General features: G+C 41.2%; 1 long non-coding RNA gene across 1 annotated transcript; it reads right to left on the bottom strand.

Moving 5' to 3' along the window:
- Positions 1-1378: 1378 nt before the first annotated feature.
- On the bottom strand, positions 1379-6302 carry LOC309665953. The gene is made up of 2 exons (XR_014266807.1): positions 4762-6302; positions 1379-4433 (listed from the first exon to the last, which is right to left on the bottom strand). It is a non-coding gene; the product is annotated as an uncharacterized lncRNA (long non-coding RNA).
- Positions 6303-6975: the final 673 nt, after the last annotated feature.

Genomic DNA, 6975 nt, shown 5'->3' with positions numbered 1-6975 from the left:
TGTATATATATAGGTTCAGAAAGGGGGAGACGTTCAAGATGGTGGAGGAGTAAGACGTGGAGATCACCTTCCTCCCCACAAATACATCAGAAATACATCTACATGGGGAACAACTCCTACAGAACACCTATTGAACACTGACAGAAAACCTCAGACTTCCCAAAAGGCAAGAAACTCCCCACGTGCCTGGGTAGGGCAAAAGAAAAAAGAAAAAACAGAGACAAAAGAACAGGGACGGGACCTACACCACTGGGAGGGAGCTGCGAAGGAGGAAAAGTTTCCACACACTACGAAGCCCCTTCACTGGCAGAGACAGGGAGTGGCAGGGGGGAAGCTTCAGAGCCACGGAGGAGAATGCAGCAACAGGGGTGCGGAGGGCAAAGCAGAGAGATTCCCGCACAGAGGCTCGGCGCCGACCAGCACTCAGCAGCCCGAGAGGCTTGTCTGCTCACCCGCAGGGGCGGGCGGGGGCTGGGAGCTGAGGCTCGGGCTTCGGTCGGATCGCAGGGAGAGGACTGGGGTTGGCGGGATGAACACAGCCTGAAGGGGGCTAGTGCACCACAGCTAGCGGGGAGGGAGTCTGGGGAAAAGTCTGGACCTGCCTAAGAGGCAAGAGACCATTGTTTTGGGGTGTGCAAGGAGAGGGGATTAAGAGCGCCACTTAAAGGAGCTCCAGAGACGGGCGCGAGCCGCGGCGATCAGCGTGGACCCCAGAGACAGGCGTGAGACGTGAGACGCTAAGGCTGCTGCTGCCGCCACCAAGCAGCCTGTGTGCGAGCACAGGTCACTCTCCACACCACCCCTCCCGGGAGCCTGTGCAGCCCGCCACTGCCAGGGTCCCGTGATCCAGGGACAACTTTCCTAGGAGAACACACAGCACGCCTCAGGCTGGTGCAACGTCATGCTGGCCTCTGCCGCCACAGGCTCGCCCTGCATCCGTACCCCTCCCTCCCCCGGCCTGAGTGACCCAGAGCCCCCTAATCAGCTGCTACTTTAAACCCGTCCTGTCTGGGTGGGGAAGGTACGCTCTCAGGTGACCTACATGCAGAGGTGGGGCCAAATCAAAAGCTGAACCCCAGGAGCTGTGTGAACAAAGAAGAGAAAGGGAAATCTCTCCCAGCAGCCTCAGGAGCAGCGGATTAAATCTCCACAGTCAACTTGATGTACCCTGCATCTGTGGAATACCTGAATAGACAACGAATCATACCAAAATTGAGGCAGTGGACTTTGGGAGCAACTGTAGACTTGTGGTTTGTTGTATGCGACTGACTGGTTTCTGGTTTTATGTTTATCTTAGTTTAGTATTTAGAGTTTATTAGCATTGGCAGATTTGTTTATTGATTTGGTTGCTCTCTTCCTTTTCTTTTTTATATACAGATATATATATATATTTTTTTCCTTTTTCTCTTTTTGTGAGTGTGTATGTGTATGCTTCTTTGTGTGATTTTGTCTGTATAGCTTTGCTTTTACCATTTGTCCTAGGGTTCTGTCTGTCCGTTTTTCTTTTTTTTTTTTTAATATAGTTTTTAGTGCTTGTTATCATTGGTGGATTTGTTTTTGGTTTGGTTGTTCCCTTCTTTCTTTTTTTCTCTCTTTTCTTCTGAGCCGTGTGGCTGACAGGGTCTTGGTGCTCCAGCCAGGTGTCAGGCCTGTGCCTCTGAGGTGGGAGAGCCGAGTTCAGGACATTGGTCCACCAGAGACCTCCCAGCTCCACATAATAACAAATGGCAAAAGCTCTCCTGGAGATCTCCATCTCAACGCTAAGATGCAGCTCCACTCAACAGCCAGCAAGCTACAGTGCTGGATGCCCTATGCTAAACAACTAGCGAGACAGGAACACAACCCCATCCATTAGCAGAGAGGTTGCCTAAAATCATAATAAGGTCACAGACACCCCAAAACACACTACCAGACGTGCTCCTGCCCAACAGAAAGACAAGATCCAGCCTCATCCACCAGAACACAGGCACTAGTCCCCTCCACGAGGAAGCCTACACAACCCACTGAACCAACCTTAGCCACTGGGGACAGACACCAAAAACAACGAACTTGCCACCTGCAAAAAGGAGACCCCAAACACAGTAAGTTAAGCAAAATGAGAAGACAGAGAAACACACAGCAGATGAAGGAGCAAGGTAAATACCCACCAGACCAAACAAATGAAGAGGAAATAGGCATTCTACCTAAAAAAGAATTCAGAGTAATGATAGTAAAGATGATCCAAAATCTTGGAAATAGAATGGAGAAAATACAAGAAACGTTTAACAAGGACCTAGAAGAACTAAAGAACAAACAAACAATGATGAACAACACAATAAATGAAATTAAAAATTCTCTAGAAGGAATCAACAGCAGAATAACTGAGGGAGAAGAACAGATAAGTGACCTAGAAGATAAAATAGTGGAAATAACTACCACAGAGCAGAATAAAGAAAAAAGAACGAAAAGAATTGAGGACAGTCTTAGAGACCTCTGGGACAACATTAAATGCACCAACATTCAAATTATAGGGGTCCCAGAAGAAGAGAAAAAGAAAGGGACTGAGAAAATATTTGAAGAGATTATAGTTGAAAACTTCCCTAACATGGGAAAGGAAACAGTGAGTCAAGTCCAAGAAGTGCAGAGAGTCCCATACAGGATAAATCCAAGGAGAAACATGCCAAGACATATATTAATCAAACTATCAAAAGTTAAATACAAAGAAAAAGTATTAAAAGCAGCAAGGGAAAAACAACAAATAACATACAAGGGAATCCCCATAAGGTTAACAGCTGATCTTTCAGCAGAAACTCTTCAAGCCAGTAGGGACTGGCAGGACATATTTAAAGTGATGAAAGGGAAAAACCTACAACCAAGATTATTCTACCCAACAAGGATCTCATTCAGATTCGACAGAGAAATTAAAACCTTTACAGACAAGCAAAAGCTGAGAGAATTCAGCACCACCAAACTAGCTTTACAACTAATGCTAAAGGAACTTCTCTAGGCAGGAAACACAAGAGAAGGAAAAGACTTAAAAAAAAAAAGCCAAAATTAAGAAAATGGTAACAGGAACATACATATCGATAATTACCTTAAATGTAAATGGATTAAGTGCTCCAACCAAAAGACACAGACTGGCTGAATGGACACAAAAAAAAGACCCATATATATGCTGTCCACAAGAGACCCAGTTCAGACCCAGGGACACATAAATACTGAAAGTGAGGGGATGGAAAAAGATATTCCATGCAAATGGAATTCAAAAGAAAGCTAGAGTAGCAATTCTCATATCAGAAAAAATAGACTTTAAAATAAAGAATGTTACAAGAGACAAGGAAGGACACTACATAATGATCAAGGGATCCATCCAAAAAGAAGATATAACAATTGTAAATATTTATGCACCCAGCGTAGGAACACCTCAATACATAAGGCAAAGGCTAACAACCATAAAAGGGGAAATCAACAGTAACACAATCATAGTAGGGGACTTTAACACCCCACTTTCGCCAATGGACAGATCGTCCAAAATGAAAATAAATAAGGAAACACAAGCTTTAAATGATACATTAAAAAAGATGGACTTAATTGTTATTTATAGGACATTCCATTCAAAAAGAACAGAATAAACTTTCTTCTCAAGTGCTCATGGAACATTCTCCAGGATAGCCCATATCGTGGGTCACAAATCAAGCCTTGGTAAATTTAAGAGAATTGAAATAGTATCAAGTATCGTTTCCAACCACAATGCTATGAGACTAGATATCAATTATAGGGAAAAATCTGTAAAAAAATACAAACACATGGTGGCTAAATAATACACTACTTAATAACCAAGAGATCACTGAGGAAATCAAAAAATACCTAGGATCCAATGACAATGAAAACACGATGACTCAAAACCTATGGAATGCAGCAAAAGCAGTTCTAAGAGTGAAGTTTATAGCAATACAATCCTACCTCATAAAACAACAAACATCTCAAATAAACAACCTAACCTTACACCAAAAGCAATTAGAGAAAAAAGAACAAAAAAACCCCCCAAAGTTAGCAAAAGGAAAGAAATCATAAAGATGAGATCAGAAGTAAATGAAAAAGAAATGAAGGAAACGACAGCAAAGATCCATAAAACTAAAAGCTGGTTCTTTGAGAAGATAAACAAAATTGATAAACCATTAGCCAGACTCATCAAGAAAAAAAGGGAGAAGACTCAAATCAACAGAATTAGAAGTGAAAAAGGAGAAGTAACCACTGACACTGCAGAAATACAAAGGATCATGAGAGATTACTACAAGCAACTCTATGCCAATAAAATGGACAACCTGGAAGAAATGGACAAATTCTTAGAAAAGCACAACCTTCCAAGACTGAACTAGGAAGAAATAGAACATATAAACAGACCAATCATAAGCACTGAAATTGAGACTGTGATTAAAAATCTTCCAACAGGGCTTCCCTGGTGGCGCAGTGGTTGAGAATCTGCCTGCCAATGCAGGGGACACGGGTTTGAGCCCTGGTCTGGGAGGATCCCACATGCCGCAGAGCGGCTGGGCCCGTGAGCCACAACTACTGAGCCTGAGCGTCTGGAGCCTCTGCTCCGCAACAAGAGAGGCCGCGATAGTGAGAGGCCCGCGCACCGCGATGAAGAGTGGCCCCCGCTCGCCGCAGCTGGAGAAAGCCCTCGCACAGAAACGAAGACCCAACACAGCCAAAAATAAACATAATAAATAAATAATAAATAAATAATAAATAAATAAATTTAAAAAAAAATCTTCCAACAGAAGCCCAGGACCAGATGGCTTCACAGGTGAATTCTATGAAACATTAAGAGAAGAGCTAACACCTATCCTTCTCAAACTCTTGCAAAATATAACAGAGGGAAGAACACTCCCAAACTCATTCTACAAGGCCACCATAACCCTAATACCAAAACCAGACAAAGATGTCACAAAGAAAGAAAACTACAGGCCAATATCACTGATGAACATAGATGCAAAAATCCTCAACAAAATAGTAGCAAACAGAATCCAACAGCACATTAAAAGGATCATACACCATGATCAAGTGTGGTTTATCCCAGGAATGCAAGGATTCTTCAATATACACAAATCAATCAATGAGATAAACCATATTAACAAATTGAAGGAGAAAAACCGTATGATAATCTCAATAGATGCAGAAAAAGCTTTTGACCAAATTCAATACCCATTTATGATAAAAACCCTCCAGAAAGTAGGCATAGAGGGAACTTACCTAAACATAATAAATGCCATATATGACAAACTCACAGCCAACATCGTTCTCAATGGTGAAAAACTGAAACCATCTCCACTAAGATCAGGAACAAGACAAAGTTGCCCACTCTCACCACTATTATTCAACATAGTTTTGGAAGTTTTAGCCACAGCAATCAGAGAAGAAAAAGAAATAAAAGGAATCCAAATTGGAAAAGAAGAAGTAAAGCTGTCACTATTTGCAGATGACATGATACTATACATAGAGAATCCTAAAGATGCTACCAGAAAACTACAAGAGCTAATCATTGAATTTGGTTAAGTAGCAGGATACAAAATTAATGCACAGAAATCTCTTGCATTCCTATACACTAATGATGAAAAATCTGAAAGAGAAATTAAGGAAACACTCCCATTTACCATTGCAACAAAAAAGAATAACATACCTAGGAATAAACTTACCTAAGGAGACAAAAGACCTGTATGCAGAAAACTATAAGACACTGATGAAAGAAATTAAAGATGATACAAACAGATGGAGAGATATACCATGTTCTTGGATTGGAAGAATCAACACTGTGAAAATGACTCTACTACCCAAAGCAATCTACAGAGTTAATGCAATCCCTATCAAACTACCACTGGCATTTTTCACAGAACTAGAACAAAAAAATTTCACAATTTGTATGGAAACACAAAAGACCCTGAATAGCCAAAGCAATCTTGAGAAAGAAAACCAGAGCTGGAGGAATCAGGCTCCTGGAATTTAGACTATACTACAAAGCTACAGTAATCAAGACAGTATGGTACTGGCACAAAAACAGAAATATAGAACAATGGAACAGGATAGAAAGTCCAGAGATAAACCCACACACATATGGTCACCTAATTTTTGATAAAGGAGGCAAAAATATACAATGGATAATAGACAGTCTCTTCAATAAGTGGTGCTGGGAAAACTGGACAGCTACATGTAAAAGAATGAAATTAGAATACTCCCTAACACCATACACAAAAATAAACTCAAAATGGATTAAAGACCTAAATGTAAGGCCAGACACTATAAAACTCTTAGAGGAAAACATAGGCAGGACTTTGAGTCTGTCATACAGAGGGAAGTAAGTCAGAAAGAGAAAAATAAATACTGTATGCTAACACATGTATATGGAATTTAAAAGAAAAAAAATGGTTTTGTAGAACTTAGGGGCAGGACAGGAATAAAGATGCAGATGTAGAGAATGGACTTGAGGACATGGGGAGGGGGAAGGGTAAGCTGCGATGAAGTGAGAGAGTGGCATGGACTTATATATACTACCAAAAGTAAAATAGATAGCTAGTGGGAAGCAGCCGCATAGCACAGGAAGATCAGCTCAGTCCTTTGTGACCAACTAGAGGGATGGGATAGGGAGGGTGGGAGGGAGACCCAAGAGGGAGGAGCTATGGTCATATATGTATATGTATAGCTGATTCACTTTGTTATAAAGCAGAAAGTAATACACCATTGTAAAGCAATTTTACTCCAAAAAAGATGTTAAAAAAAAAAAAAGAAAGAAAGAAAGGTGCACAGGGACACACTTTACGTAATCGAACTTAATGCTAATTCAGTTTCCACTTGTGAAATGGGGAAAACGCTGCACTCTGAGGTACAGGCTAGAAGATGGACGTAGTAAGAGGAAAAGATATCTTGACATGATACATTTAACACACTGCTTTAGATTCCTGAGTCACTGTACACGTCTGTTTTATATAGCAATATTTA

This window comes from Balaenoptera physalus (assembly GCF_965194825.1).
Source record: "Balaenoptera physalus genome assembly, chromosome: 8".
NCBI lineage: Eukaryota > Metazoa > Chordata > Mammalia > Artiodactyla > Balaenopteridae > Balaenoptera > Balaenoptera physalus.
The sequence above is the reverse complement of the archived record's forward strand: the minus strand, read 5'-3'. Positions and strand labels throughout refer to the sequence as shown.